This window comes from Lactuca sativa, chromosome 8 (assembly GCF_002870075.4).
Source record: "Lactuca sativa cultivar Salinas chromosome 8, Lsat_Salinas_v11, whole genome shotgun sequence".
Lineage (NCBI taxonomy): Eukaryota > Viridiplantae > Streptophyta > Magnoliopsida > Asterales > Asteraceae > Lactuca > Lactuca sativa.
The window spans coordinates 113,781,882-113,797,709 of NC_056630.2; the positions used below are offsets into that span (position 1 = coordinate 113,781,882).

At 35.8% G+C, this 15,828-nt stretch overlaps 1 long non-coding RNA gene across 1 annotated transcript; it reads left to right on the top strand.

Moving 5' to 3' along the window:
• The first annotated feature begins 806 nt into the window (after nucleotides 1–806).
• LOC128127517 (uncharacterized) lies at nucleotides 807–15,567 on the top strand. The gene is made up of 4 exons (XR_008225315.1): nucleotides 807–13,337; nucleotides 13,434–14,686; nucleotides 14,764–14,995; nucleotides 15,082–15,567. It is a non-coding gene; the product is annotated as an uncharacterized LOC128127517 (long non-coding RNA).
• Nucleotides 15,568–15,828: the final 261 nt, after the last annotated feature.

The following is a 15,828-nucleotide window of genomic DNA, read 5'->3' on the forward strand; positions in this document are numbered from 1 at the left end:
CACACTCGATTTGATGATACCGAGTCTCCTCACACTAAACATACACATAATAAACCTTAATTAACAATTAAGGTAATAATTAACCCAAAAGAGTATTGGTTCACAAATAATCCTCCTTTTCGAAAAAGACCATTCTTCTAAGACTAAATCCCAACACAATTGTCAAAAAGTCAAACTCATCAAAAATTCAATGGTCTACGTGCTACGCTTAGCATAGCACATACCTACGCTCAACGTAGACCTACGCACGACATATCACACTCGTCTACGCTCAACGTAGAGCTCCAAATGAAAAATGGTAGATTTCTATGTTATGCTAAGCGTAGAGAAAGCTACGCTCCGTTGATGTCTAAACTTTTATTAAGCTCTCAAAACAGAAAGTCAACCTCCCAAACTCACAGATTTGAATCCAATGAATGTGTTAATGGTCAGAGTTCGGCGGTCAACCCACCAGTGAACCGCTATGTATTAAGGACCAGTGTGTGTAATTTTAAGTTTATAATGTATATTAAAGATATTATATTGATAATTACTTTCAAAACATCTCAAACTGCTCAACAAACTGTCTATCATAAAATGTGTCGAATTAGACCCAATTAATCACGAAACTTTATACGCTATTTTCTGAAGTTCTATATATCAGAATTTAATTCCGTTTGGGTTTTTGGAATCACCACGACCGGAAGAATAAGCAAACATTTTTAGAAAAATTTCATGAGGCGTTATGATGGCATGATAATCAAGAAACGAAGTAACGTCATATAAGGAACCATGCATATGCTATATTACCTAAAAATATCTCCAAAAAAAGGTCAATTTGACTTCAATAATTCAGAAAACTTAGCTTCAAATTGAAGCTACCATTTCTCTCAGTAGTCACTCGATCCCCGCTCTATTTTCTCTCTATCTCGCCTTCCTTATTTTTAATATTCTTGGATCGAAAACTGTTCCTCGATGTGTTAGTTTTTCTTCCCCGATTAAACAGGAACTAGAGATACCCACCCCCCCTTTTGTTTCTGATCGCCGGTCAAACAAGGAAGAGAATCGATGGCTGTCGCCGGCCAAGACAGGTCTTCCTCTTCCTCTTTTTTGTTGAAAATTACCACACTCAAACAGCCCCTTTCGAGGCTATTGTTGCTGCTTTGATTTCCTTCGTGTTTGCTGCCGGAAAAGAAGGAAGAACCGGCGGGGTAGCCACCAGAGCAGCCCCTCGCCACTAGACGTCAACGGCAACTGCCCTTTGATTCCACTGTCGCTGGTGACAACCTTCTATCGGCTCTCCCTTCCTCGTGATTTGATTAAAAACCGCTGATGCCCCACTTTTCATGTTCCGATCACCTCTTTTCTCGATCAGACGTGGATCGAAGACCCCCCTCGATTTCTACCTTCTTTCTTCTTCACGATCGGTCACAGACCGAAGAACCTTTCCCCTTGTTTGAACTACTTGTCGAAATTAGCCCCCTCATTTGTGTTGTTGGAGAAAATCAACCCCTCACTTGTATTAGTTAATTAGAGTCAACCTCATTTGATCAAGTTATTGCAAATCAGCCCCCATCTATTTAAGTTATTACCAAATCAATCCCTTCATTGTTTTAAAAGACCAAATCAGCCCTCTCATTTGATTGGTTTGACAAAAACAACCCCTTTTGGTTAGTTAAGTTACTAAACAAACCTTCATTTATTTTAAAAGATGAAAACTGTTTCCTTTTGATAAAGCAGTCCTTTTTAAAACAGTCCCGAAAGTGTTTCAAAGTTCAAGAGTGTCAAGTTGAAGTTTCTCATGTAAAGCTTCACAAAAATGAACCAACTTCGAACCCATGCTTCAAGGGTGAGTTTCTAAGGTCTCTCTTTTACGGTTTCATATTTAGAGACGAATATATGCGTATTTATCAAAATCTTGATGTTTTACAAGTTTTTATACATAAAAAGGCATTATACTTTGTTATTGTTTAAAAGTCATGAAATAGCAATCTAAAATGTGATAAATCACCAATAAATATATTAAATTAAAGTAGATTGTTAAAAAATGATATGTTTATACTTTACATGAAATATGAAAATAAATATTAAGAAAAATCACAAGATTAATATAAGATTGCTATAATGATACAAATGTATTTGATGTTTATAAAGATTATGGTAATCATCATAAATAAGTTTGAACATGCTAAAAATACATAAAAAGTGTATCATATATAATCAAAAATTATATTTAACATATTTAGGTATAAAAAGAATATACATTACCTTAAACGGTTGAAAAACGAAGTTTGATCAATTACATAATAATTCATTGAAAAATACCAAAAAACAATTGTTATTATTATACTCTTTGACATTATGTGAAAATGATTATAAATAAACGATATATTTTATTTTTATAAATATTACAGAAATATAAATCATTTTTACTAAATAATGAGATTTGTCACATATAATCGCATAACTGATTTCCGAATTTTAAGTATAGTTACCTAATAAATTATGTATCATAGCAATTATGTAATCTATTGAACATTATGAGAATTGTTGGTTTCACATTGGTTGAAACTTAGAAAATGTTATAAATGCAATTGTGATGCTGCCCAAATTTTGTCTTAATAGACAATAGAAATTTTGGAAATCCATTAAATCTTACGAATCTCAAATACTAAAAGACTTTAATCAAAAATCATTCCTAAACACCAAAGATTTAAAAGTGTTCAAAGAACTTATAATGAAAAGTTTAGGATTAGGATGCCTAGACACATTGTTAGGAGCCAATACACCCGAATTTTCTAGATGAGTTATGTTTGTTTCTAAAAGCCATGTGAGCTAGGATCATTTCCTAAGCTATATGGGCTACGTTTTGTTCTTTGAACTAACACCACAAATCTTAGTAAAACGTTATGATGCATAATTGTTAATCTGTACGGAGTGAGAAACGTCAGGTATAGAACTGATGCACACTAATCTATATGGGTTAACATCCCGCCCACATGTTGTTAGCTACAACCATCATTTGATGAGTTGAATTTGGTGTTGAGTTTGCATTTTTTTTTATTGCACGATGTTGATCAAGCGTTGCTATGTAACTGTTAGCACGTCCACTTTTGTGTTGGTGTAGAGGTGTCACGTCGTAATGTTGGTTATAAGCTCATCATGGACCCCGAGGATTTTTTTGTTACTATATGGAATTGGATTTCATACAAGATTTTTGTTTTCTTACCCTAGTGAAAGAGACTATTCGTAGTGGAATACTTGCGACTCAAAATGATAAGTATCAATACCAAAAATTAAATTATGTAATAGTTGATTAACTTCATGATACGACTGATCAAAGTTTATTAACTTATGTTTAATAAGTTATTTATATAAGCGCCTTAGTTTTTGTACGAAAATTTTATGTTTATGTGGGAGGAGTTCGCCTCATTGTTTAAGTTTCAGTTCCCAAATTAAGTAAGATAACACTTAATAACTATGATGACACAACCTTACAAGTTTTATAAACTCAAAATCTATGAGTTTTACATATAAACTATAAAAATTGCTTGTACGAAACTTCAAGAGTAAAGTTAGTTATTTTATGTTTTCAAAAAGCTTAACGTGCCATATAATTTGGTATTCAAAATCTTTATATAAAAATGCATTTTGGTCATGAGAACCGTCAAATTTTGATATATGTTTGATTTACTTATATATTCACCAAATTTTGTACTTTCGGATTTGAACAAACGATATTTCTAAATGAGTCCAAATACAGTTTTTACTAATTTACTTTTATAATTTTGAAAATAAAATCACATATTTATAAATGTTGGTCAACCAAATAAATTTTATAAATCACTTTTGGTTATAAAAGTACTTTGTGTCAAAAGCTGTAGAGCTCACCAACAATTTTTGTTGATGTATCTTAATGCATGTATTCTCAAGGTTATTAACAGGTTGGAAGGATTTGCATAGAATACTTTCCATTATTTTACTATACTATTGTCAACGCCGATCTATTTGGTGTGTGTAGTGATTTAGCAATAGTCATTGTCAATGAAAATTATATTCCGGTAATAATAGAAGCTTATATTTGTACTATTCAATGTATGTTCAATAACTGTGATCACTGATTTATGTCGCAAACATCGTTTCCGTCGGCTGCTGGGGGTGTGAAACTGACTTTATCCCTTTGCATGGACAAGAAGAGCAGAAAACCAAATTTGAAGTCCATATTATCACTTTTTGCTCAATAACTCATGCATGAGTGGATGAGAGTGGCCAAACTCTCACTTTTATGACTCAACAACCCCAAAGACATCTAGAAATGGCACTCAAATGATCTGGAGTAGCTCATACTCACAAGAACCAAGGTGTTGGGGACAAAAGCACACAAATTCATGACCAAACTAGATCTAACATGATTGAGCACCAAGATAGAAACTTTATAAAGGGATGTGGGTTCTAGATCTACAAAGCCTGGAGCTCTAAATTTGTTCCACAATGCAACTCATCCTTCAAAAGTACAAAAAAAACACTCTAAGAGATTAAATATCACACAAGGTGGCTAGGGTTTTGAGGTGGCTGATTAAGAGGGTGGAGGCTGAGCATGGGGAGAACCTCAAGGAGTTAGAACCTTTAAATAGGGCTCTCAACGTTTAGGGTTTTGATTCAGCGCTGCTATGCTCAGCGTAACTTTGCCTATGCTCAATGTAAGTCATTAAACCCTTGTTTCATTATTCCTTCACCTACGCTCGTTGTAGGGGACTTTCATATGCTTAGCGTAGGGCAAAATTCCTAATTTCCAATTCAGCTTCTAACAATCATAACTTCTTCGTTTCAACTCCATTTTCAATGCTCTTTATATCCACACAAAAGTATTGACAAACCCCACTATTGTAATTAATTACTTCTGACTTAAAACTTACCGAATTAAATTCATTAAATCATGCAAGACATCAGAAAGTATTACTTTTCCCATTTTACCCTTTTGCTCCAAAGTACAATTCGAGGCTTAAATCACTTATCCAACATCATCAACATCCAATAGGGTCTAAACTCTATTTCTTGAAGAGCCAAGTACTTTGAATGATCGAAGTACGGTCCAAAATTTAAATAAAATAAGAAACATCCTGAAAATGGGTGTTACAACTCTCTGGCACTTAAACTGAATTTCGTCCTCGAAATCCGTCTCGGTCAGAATATTTGAAAAGGCACTAGCACATTCCAAAAGCTCCATCTAACCACTTCGAATTCAAGGCATCCAAAATAAAAATTAAGAGACCAATCAGAACCTAATCAAGGCCAACAAACAACCCAAACTCTTAAAAGCACTAAACTAAAACAATTATCTTTCTTTCAATCGCAAAAGTCAATCCTTAGCTAGAAATATACAACCCAGAGAAGAGGAAACGCTAATGCTCACACTAAACCACATCGAGAGAAATACTTCCTCATCCATAATCTGAAGACTCCAAACCCAAGCCTGACTTCTAGTCAGACCGAGCCACCCAAACCTCAACCATGATGACCAAGGCTCATAGATCTGATCCGACAATGATACAATAGCCCGCACATTATGTCTAAACAACCTTGAGAGAGTCTAACTCTTACCCTTAACTCGAAGGCTCCGAGGTTGTGCCTGAAAACCTTGTGAACATACCCATCCTACACATCAACATTGCTGACCGGGAAATTTTCAGGTTCGATCTATCCGAGATCTGTACGAACCTTGCTCCATCCAACGGATGGACTAAAGAATGAATTCTACAACTAACTACTGAAACTGATATCTGCACACACAGATGCACAACGAACTCTAATCAAAAGTCCAACAGGCAAAGGCTAACCAAGCCTATACATCAACACGACTTTAACAACCCTTAAGTCCAAGAAAGGAACGACTAACCAACCAATAACAAACTACAATAGGTCCGTTTCAACCTAAGTGAATGCTACGGGCCAAATCGTAGTCTTACATCACGCTCGGCCCAATTCTGCCAATGGTCTATTTCAACTATAAGAATGTTGTGGCCCTCCCACATTCTTACAAATACTCCTGCAACAACCTATGTTAGCCAGGTGAATGCTATAGGACAAATAGTAGTCTTACAACACACTTTTGATTTCCATGGGACCTCCCCATGGTCTTGCCAACAATCGAAGAATACCCAGAAAAAACCAACACGAGTAGGACCATAGCCTGCTAGACCTTATCAGGTGTTCGGGTCATGCTTCGAACCCCAAAGCCTTAATCAAACAAGAACAAGCAACGAGGCTCTCACACAACTCTCAACATGAACCTATACACTAACCCAAAATATGCCATTGTCTATGCTTCATGTCTTCGGACGAGATAACCTTGACTCCTCAACATATGCTTCCCTGATTATGACCAACCGTTAGATATTATTCCTTTCATAACCTTCGATTCATACAACAACCATAAACAACCATCCTCCTATCCTTGAATATGAAACTCTGGGTTGACCGGCGCTTGGAAATATTTCCATTAATCCCAAGCAATTCTTCCCCGCTTGGATTCAACTAAACTTTGGTAACTTCATAAGCACTCAAATTTCCAAGCCATCCCAAAAATTCACCACTTGGTTCTTAACATCCACACCTGGAATTTACTAGGCGTAAGAGAAAAAGAATTCCTCAAACAACATTGAAGAGTTTCGCTATATTACTACAATCCATAGCAACAAGACCCCAAGAGTTTCAGTTTCTTGATCTTAACCCATGCCAATAAGCAATCCAACCAAAAATCTTCCCAATTCAAAACAATAACCATATCTTTAAATAACCCGAACAAATCCTACCAACGCACAACTTACCTAACAAAGCTTTATGCTCGAAGGAAGAATTCTAAAATCAACTAGAATGTTGCCAGGACTGCGATCAAATCAATTCCATTACCAACCCTACTGATGCGACCTACCAAAATTTGTTTCTACATAGGTCTAAGGTCTACGGTCTTACCTGAAGGTTGAACATGCTGCTCCATCATCCTAACTTCATGCACCATATATTCCTCGGACACCTTGAGCTGAATCCATAAAATCGAACCAGCTGATGATCCTCCAAGTAAATACCAAGTTTCCCCCCACTTAGGGTTCGAACCATAATTGAATGGCATTTATCATATCAAAGCCTCCGACTGGATCAACTAATTACACACCAACCTTGACTCTTGGTATGCAACATGGCATATAATGATTCTTCGAATAATGACCAAACGATCATAAAGAAATATTAAACCTCAAATAGAGACTTTGGTAACTTCCCAAGAATAACCACCTTTAACATTGAGAATCTCATGCAGATGCACAAGCAATAATTTCGACAGTCCCATAAAAGCACCGATTCTCTATCTAGAAACAAATGCATTACCACACACAACGCCCATAACTCCCTATCAAACAACTCATCGCAAGAATCAATAATGCATTACCATACACCTCGCCTATATCTCCTTATCAAACAACTCCTCGAAAGAATCAATCATAAATATAGGGGAATCATTCTCATAGTCGAGACACATCAAGAAAACCTAAGTTGACATTCCCGATTCACTTTTCCTGATTACTTGAAACAATCATCCAGAACATGATCTAACTGCTTTAAAAGAGATCAGACCATTGACCTCGTCTTTTACAACCTCAACAATAGTGATTCTCTTTTCCACATCTGAAATACTTCGAGGCAACCATACCAAAAGAATCCTTATGTGCATTCTCACACTTGCCACAGAAACCACAACTATTTAGTCCCATGTTGGGTCTACGACCCAAGTCTGAAATCTTATGCCTGATATCTCTTTCCTCCGACACGGAAAGCTGGAAGAACATAATCCCCTTTGTAGAAAATGGCATTCTAAGCTATCAGCCGACCTACTCAGCCTCAGGATGCAATCCTTAATCTTATCATCATAATCGCTTCCTTCTTGAGTTCCGTAACTCAAATTCGCACTACTTCGAGCAAGGCCCATAGGACCTTAGAACCAAATAACAAACACTTGCCCGCACCATTCAAACCCAATCTGCCATGGCCACTAAGGCACAAATAATTACCAAACTCATCTTCATTCTTAAGAACCATCATCGATAAAGATGGTAACACACTGTAATGAATCATTGTGCTCAACCACTCTATCTACCCTTAAGAAGCTCCTTAGAATCCCCGTGATTTTCCTTGATTCGAGTATGGATCCTGTGCTTCTAGTAGTTCGGGCTCAATATTACCTTCCACACTTATCTATACTTTCCTCAAGAATCATCCCAGATCCTTTAAATCACTGCCCTGTGACCATCCTCATATAACCTTATTCTACCAGCGTACCGTTCGCACTAAAGCAATTCCTAGGATCTCCTAGGGTTCCCACTCCACCCAACCATCAATTACCGAAAGACTCCTACAAATGTCAACTAACTACCTCTTGCACACAATCACATACAACAAAACTTAAATAATTTTTTGACTAAAAGATCTTACTACAAAGGATGGACTCAGAAAAGAGCTGCATAATAGAGCCAAATTAATCATTTTAAAACTATTTAACCTTTGCGGCATGTAACTTAACATATTCATTCAATAGTTAACGAACATCAATATAGGCCCTACAAAGCACAAAGCATGCAACATTCGTGCAACATAATTATATAGGCAACGAGACCTCATAAAGGCATCTCTCCTAATAGGCATTCTAGCATACAACCCTGAGCAGATCCTTCGCCCTATTCTAGCATTCAACTCAAATAATAACGTACTAAAGCATAACCTTTATGTATGGGTATTTTGGGAATCACTTACTCGAGCTCGATTGAATGCATGAATCACATCCCTTCATTTGTAAAAACCTTTTTAGAAAATCATTTTTTTCAAAATATTTTATTAATTCCTCAGTTTCAGTACAGACACACTCAAGAGCGTGCCCAAATCCCTCAAACCAAGGCTCTGATACCAACATGTAACGTCCCTAAAATACTAAGTAAAAGTTTCATTTTAAATAAATCAAAACCATTCATTCATTTGTTCCAAAAGACCATCAGAGTAACAGTATTCTAAAAAACATCATAGTAAAATAAAAAACAACCAATACGACATAAATCTCCACTGGATGGAGTGTGATCAAGTCGGGTCATTCTCTTTGGAACCAAAAGTACCTGAAAACATTTTATACATAAACAGTAATCACAAAGCTTAGTGAGTTCCCCAAAATACCACATACCATACATAATACTGTGAATTCTGTGAGTTGAATCATGAAGTTACAATCACCTTCTACCATGGGCCAAATCATGGTCTTTCCTTGCAATGTCAAGGGCTAAATCCCGATCGTACATACAATTGTCATGGGCCACATCCTGGTCTTCACTGAAAGTATCACGAAGACAAAAAAAACATCCTACATATAAATGCCAAAAGCCATATCATGGTCTTTTATACAACTGTGAGGGATCAGATCATGGTCTTTCATATAATTTCAAGGAGGCACATCCTGGTCTTTCATACATATATCATGGGCCACATCCATGTCTTTCATACATATTTTAAGGGCCACATATTGGTCTTCCATGAAAACACCACAAAGATGACTAACATTCTACATAATATAGTGAGAAAACTCACCTCAATTTAAAGACAACATAACCTACACACTCGAACTGATGATACCGAGTCTCCACACACTAAACATACACATAATAAACCACAATTAGCAATTAAGGTAATAAATAACTCACATAGAATCTTGGTTCACAAATAATCCTCCTTTTGGCAAAAGACCATTTTGCCATTCAAGACTAATCCCAACACGGTTGACCAAAACTCAAACTAGTCAAAAAGTCAACTCTTCGATGCTAAAATTAGCGTAGCACATACCTATGCTCGGTGTTGCACACATCTATACACTCGGCGTAGAGCTCTAGATGAAAAACGAGAGATTTTCATGTTACACTAAGCGTAGAGAAAGCTACACTCAACATAGCTCTGCTGATGTCCAAACTTTTATTAAGCTCTCAAAACTGAAGGGCAACCTCCTAAACTCTCAAATATGAATCCAATGGATGTCTTAATGCATAAAGTCCTCAACTTATCCCTTTCCATGGATAAGAAGAGCACAAAAATAAACCCTAAGCCCTTATTATCACTTTTTGCTCAAGAACTCATGCATGGGTGGATGAAAGTGACCAAGCTCTCATTTTTATGACTCAACAACCCCAAAGAAATCTGGAAATGGCACTCAAATGGTCTAGAGTAGCTCATACCCAAAGAACCACGATTTTAGGGGAAAAAGCACATAAACTCATGACCAAACTATATATATATAACACAAATAAGCACCAAGGTAGAAACTTTATACCTTCTGGAGGTAGATGAAGGGATGAAAATTACAGATCTACAAAGATTGGAGCTCCAAAGTTGTTCCACAGTGCAAATTTTCCTTCAAAAGTGCACACAAAACACTCTAAGAGCTCAAATATCACACAAGGTGGCCAGGGTTGCGAGGTGGCTACTTAAGAGGGTGAAGGTTGAGCATGGGGAGAACCTCAAGGAGTTAGAGCCTTTAAATAGGGCTCACATCGCTTGGTTTAGGATTTTGATTCAGCGCCACTACACTCGGCGTAGTTTTTCCTTCTCTCAGCGTAGGTCATTAAACTTCGATCCATTATTCCTTCACCTATGCTCAGTGTAGGTCAAAATTCCTAATTTTCGTTTCAGCTTCAAACAGTCAAGACTTCTTTGTTTCAACTCCATTTTCAATGATCTTTATATCCACGTGAAGGTATTGACAAACCCCACAATTCTATTTAATTACTTTTAACTTAAAATTTATCGAACTAAATTCGTTAATTCATGCAAGAAGTCTAAAATATCACTTTTCCCATTTTAGCCTCTATCTCCAAAGTACAATTCGAGGCTTCAATCAAATTTTCAACATCATCAACATCCAACAGGGTATACAATCTATTCCTTGAAGCCCTAATACCTTTGCATGATCGAATTAAGGTCCAAATCCAAAGAAAATAAGAAACATCCTAAAACTGGGTGTTACAACTATCCCCCACATTGTTAGGATCCAATACACCCAAGTTTCCGATATGAGCTATGTTTGTTTCTAAAATTCATACGAGATAGGATCATTTCCTAAGCTATTTAGGCTATGTTTTGTTCTTTAAACTAAGACAAAAAATCTTAGTAAAACCCTCTGATGCATAAAATTTAATCCGTAAGGAGTGAGAAACATCAGGTATAGAACCAACGCATACTGATCTATACAGGTCGACATCCCACCTACATGTTGTTAGCTACAACCATCATTTGATGAGTTGAATTTGGCGTTGATGTTTCTATTTTTTATTTACTGCATGTTGTCGATCAAACTTTGGTGTGGAATTGTTAGCACGACCACCCTTGTGCTGGTGCATAGGTGTCATGTCGTATTGTTGGTTATGAGCTCATTAGTGTACCACCAAAACTTTTTTTTTGCCAGAACCATATAATTTTGCCAACCGTAGGGACCATTTTTTCAATTTTGTCTTAAAAATAAATAAATTAATTAACCCTCCCCACTTAATTCCCCCTTAAATCACAAGAGAAAACACACATTCTTTCCCCTTTCACCTTCTTTTCTCATTTCCCATTTCGGTAACCAGCCGCCACAACTAACGTCTCTGTCACCGCGATCCCCACCAGTAAGGGTGAAATCCTCAAAACAAACCAGATGTTGTAAATCGATGGATTTTGGAGTGGAAATGGGGCAGATCAATCAATGGCATCAAGATCCATCCGACGGCGGTTGAACTTCAGAAATCAATTTCTTTTGGGGGTCTCCAGATGTATATCGATCATGGGGGTAGTAGTGTTTATCAGATTTAAGACATGTGTCTTATTTGCTGCCTTCACCCCCTCCCCATTTCCCTAATCTTGCAGTCGACATTCCACAAACTATTACTTTTGATGACTACTTCTGGTATAGAACCACCGCCACTGTTTCATCGCTATATTCACAACTGGGTTGCACTATGTGCTTCATGATTTTGTTTTAGGTTTAATTTTGGTTTCATGTAACTTCACATGTACTATATAAGGGGGTGTTTGTTTTATCTTTTGAACCAACTTTTAGCCTTTATCTTTTCCAAAAAGTTAAAAATGAGATAAAAGATGTTTGGTAAAGGGAAAAGATCTTTTAAAACCAACTTTTCAGAATGAAGGAAAAGGTGCATTTTGAAAAGTCAGGTATCCGTGACTTTTTATAACTTTTGAACCCCTTGACACTTAAATTACTCATATACCCCCAACTACCCTAACCCCAAACTAATCTAATCAATTTATGTTCTTCTCTTCTCGTCCTCGTTTTGTACGCTCCTCCTCGTTCTTCTCTCTGTCGTTCATCATCGATCTCCAAGCAGTGGTCGCCGATCTTCCTCCAAAGTCGTCGACAATCTTCCTCCAAGTCGACGATCTTCTATGACGGCGTCTCCTTTCTCCCTCTCTGACCAGGTAAGTTCAAACTCCGATTTTTGTTTTGTTTGTCTTGATTTTCGATTTTCATTAGCAAAGAAAATATGAACTTTCGTTTTTCCTTGCATTGTATGTGGATTTGTTCCTTTGGTTTCGATTTTCCTTGCACTGCACGGTATGTGATTTGTTCCTTCAATTTGTTCCTTGCATGGATCGGTCCTTGTTAACAGTTATAGATTTGTGGAATTGATGATTTATTGAGTAATAATTAGTGAAATTCATGAAATATGGATGATATTGGTTAAAGTGATGAAATTTTTTTGTTCACAGTAACCGATTTGTGTTGTTAATAGGTAAGAGGTTCCAATTTCTTTATTCTGGTTTGTGTTGTTTTCTTCTATTGTTGTTCTTTTTTTTTTCTATTTTAATTAAACTATGGTTCATGAATCATATGAAAGATTGATTAGCAATTGTTTAAATTGATAAAATCATTTAGGAATGTTAATGAAATTGGTTTGTTGTTTAAATGTTGATACGAAATTCATAGATAATGGACGAAAACCTCACCACTGTTGTTGATTGTGAAATATCTTTAAAATGAAAAAACCCAAATTCGGATGGGATAATCGTAGCTTCATGGTGTTTGTTGATTCATGCGTAACTGAAGTAAAAAAAAACAATAAAACCGGTACTCACTTAACTAAAGTTGGGTGGGAGAATATACAAAAACAAATGAAGGACAAAACATGTTATATTCTTGAAAAAAACAACTAAAAAACAAATGGGAGACCATGAAAAAAGAGTGGAAGCTTTATGACCGATTAATGAGGCTTGAAACCGGACTCGGTGGGACGAGAAGCCTAATAGATGCATCACCCGAGTGGTGGGAGGAGAAAATAAAGGTATGATTTATTATTCTTTGTAATTATTTTAAGTTATGATTTCATATAGATTGCATATTGAGCATATTTGATTTACATTATCTTTTTGTCTTGCAGGAGAATAAAGATTATGCAAAATTTAGGAACGCAGACTTGAGCATATTTGATGAGAAATATGCTTTTTTGTTTCGCGATTCTGTTGTCGTTGGAGATCAGACTATGACTCCATTACAGTTTCAAAACAATAGCAATCCAAACGAAGAAAATGTGGAGGGCAAAGGAGATAGTGATGATATCAATTTAGATGATGATGTTGAGCCTCTTCTTCCTAGTTTCCATGAAAGTAGTTCAAGTAAGAAGAAAAGGTCTAAGCTTGTTTCCAACAACCGTTCAACCAAGAGTAAAAGTTCAGTTTATGAAGAAAAAGTAGATGCTTTATTGGATGCCATATCAACAAAAATCACACTAACTTATCCACAAAATAATCCTTCTCCAACAATAGCAGATTGCATGGCCATTGTTACCAAGTTTCCCGATTTCCGTGAAGGGTCCAACGAATTTTCACAAGCATTGTTTGTGTTCACCAAAAAGCAAAACCGTGAAGTTTTTATGTTTCCAACGACTGACGAAGCCAAGATGGGGTTCCTTAAGTTACTTATGAAATAATGATTTAGCAATATGTGTTATGCTTTGACATTATGTTTTATGATTTGACAATATGTATTATGCTTTGACATTATGTTTTATGTTTTAACATTATGTGTTGTCCTTTGACATTTTATATTATGTGTTATTGTTTGTCTTTATGTTATGTGTTATTGTTTGACATATTTTTATTTGTATTATGTAGGATGGACAGTGATGACTCTAATTCATCTAATGATAATGAAGAATGTTGGGCGGAAGAGGATAGAGAATTTAAAATTTTATGTGGATTAGCTTTGAAAGGGATAATACTAGCTCGTAACGTACGTATACCATGTCACACTTCAGACCGCACAGGGCACATGTTTATCTATGAAGTACTAAATGGACATCCTAGACGGTGTTATGAGATGTTTAGATTGCACGTACTGGTTTTTAGACAGTTATGCGCAAATCTTGCTACAAATTACGGACTACAACAAACACGAAATATATCTATTGAGGAATCTGTAGGAATATTCTTGATGACTTTGGCTCATGGGTGTAGCAATAGATTTGTGCAAGAGTTTTTTAATCATTCGGGGGAAACAATTCATAGGCATTTCCATACAGTTTTGGAAGCGGTGCTAAAACTGAGTGTCGACATCATCAAGCCATATGCAAACTATAATGATGATGTTCCTGAATATATATTAAATAACCCTCAGTATTATCCAATGTTTAAGGTATTATCTAATGTTCATTTTCTTGGTAGTCAAACTTTAACAAATGATTTATTTATGATATATTTTTATATTTGAAGGATTGCATTGGTGCTATAGATGGGATATACGTTAGGGCATCAGTTCGACAAAACGAGGAAGCGAAGTACATTGGTCAAAAGGGATATGCAACACAAAATATAATGGTTGTTTGTGATTTTAACATGTGTTTTACATTTGTATGGGCCAGTTGGGAGGGGACTGCACATGACACAAGAATTTTCAATGAAGCCTTATAGAGACCAGATCTTAATTTTCCATATCCAACGGGTGGTTAGTATATTTTTTTTGGAACACAAGTTTTATATTTTTACTACTTTTTTGAAACGAAAAAAATAATTTGTTTTTTTTAATTACAGATAAATATTACGTTGTTGATGTCGGATATCCAAATACTAGAGGGTATCTTGCTCCATAAAAAGGCACAAATATTCGCTATCATTTACTGGATTTTCGACGTGGACACTCGACTGCTATTCGTGAACCTCGTGGACCGGAAGAGAAATTTAACTATCTCCACTCATCATTGCGAAATATCATTGAACAAACTTTTGGAGTGTGGAAAGCTAGGTGGGTGTTATTAAGAGACATGCATGTTAATTACAAGTATAAGAACCAAGTGAAAATTGTGATAACATCGATGGCGATCCATAACTATATTAGAAAGCTTGGTAGGTTTGATGAAGCGTTTAATAGGGCACAACAAGAATCCTACAATCACATACGAGGTGATACTAGTAGTGAAGTTTATGAAAAAGGTCCAAGTACACGTCGCACGAGTGATGTTGATTTATATATGGCAGAGATACGAGATATTATTGCACAAGATATAATCGCATTGTGAAGACGAATGTAACATTATCTATGATATTTTTTATGAATTATTTATAATTTGTATGAACGTTTTTTAATGGTATAATAAAAAATAGGAATATTTAAAAGAAACCTATATTTTGTATTTTCTAATAAAATGTTTACAAAATTATAATATGTGTTTAAAAAAATTGTTAAGTATAAAATAGTATATGTAAATTAGTAAATAATTGTGAATATATAAGCATGTCCTTTTTAGTCATTTTACATGTAAAAGTTAAACCAAACACCTT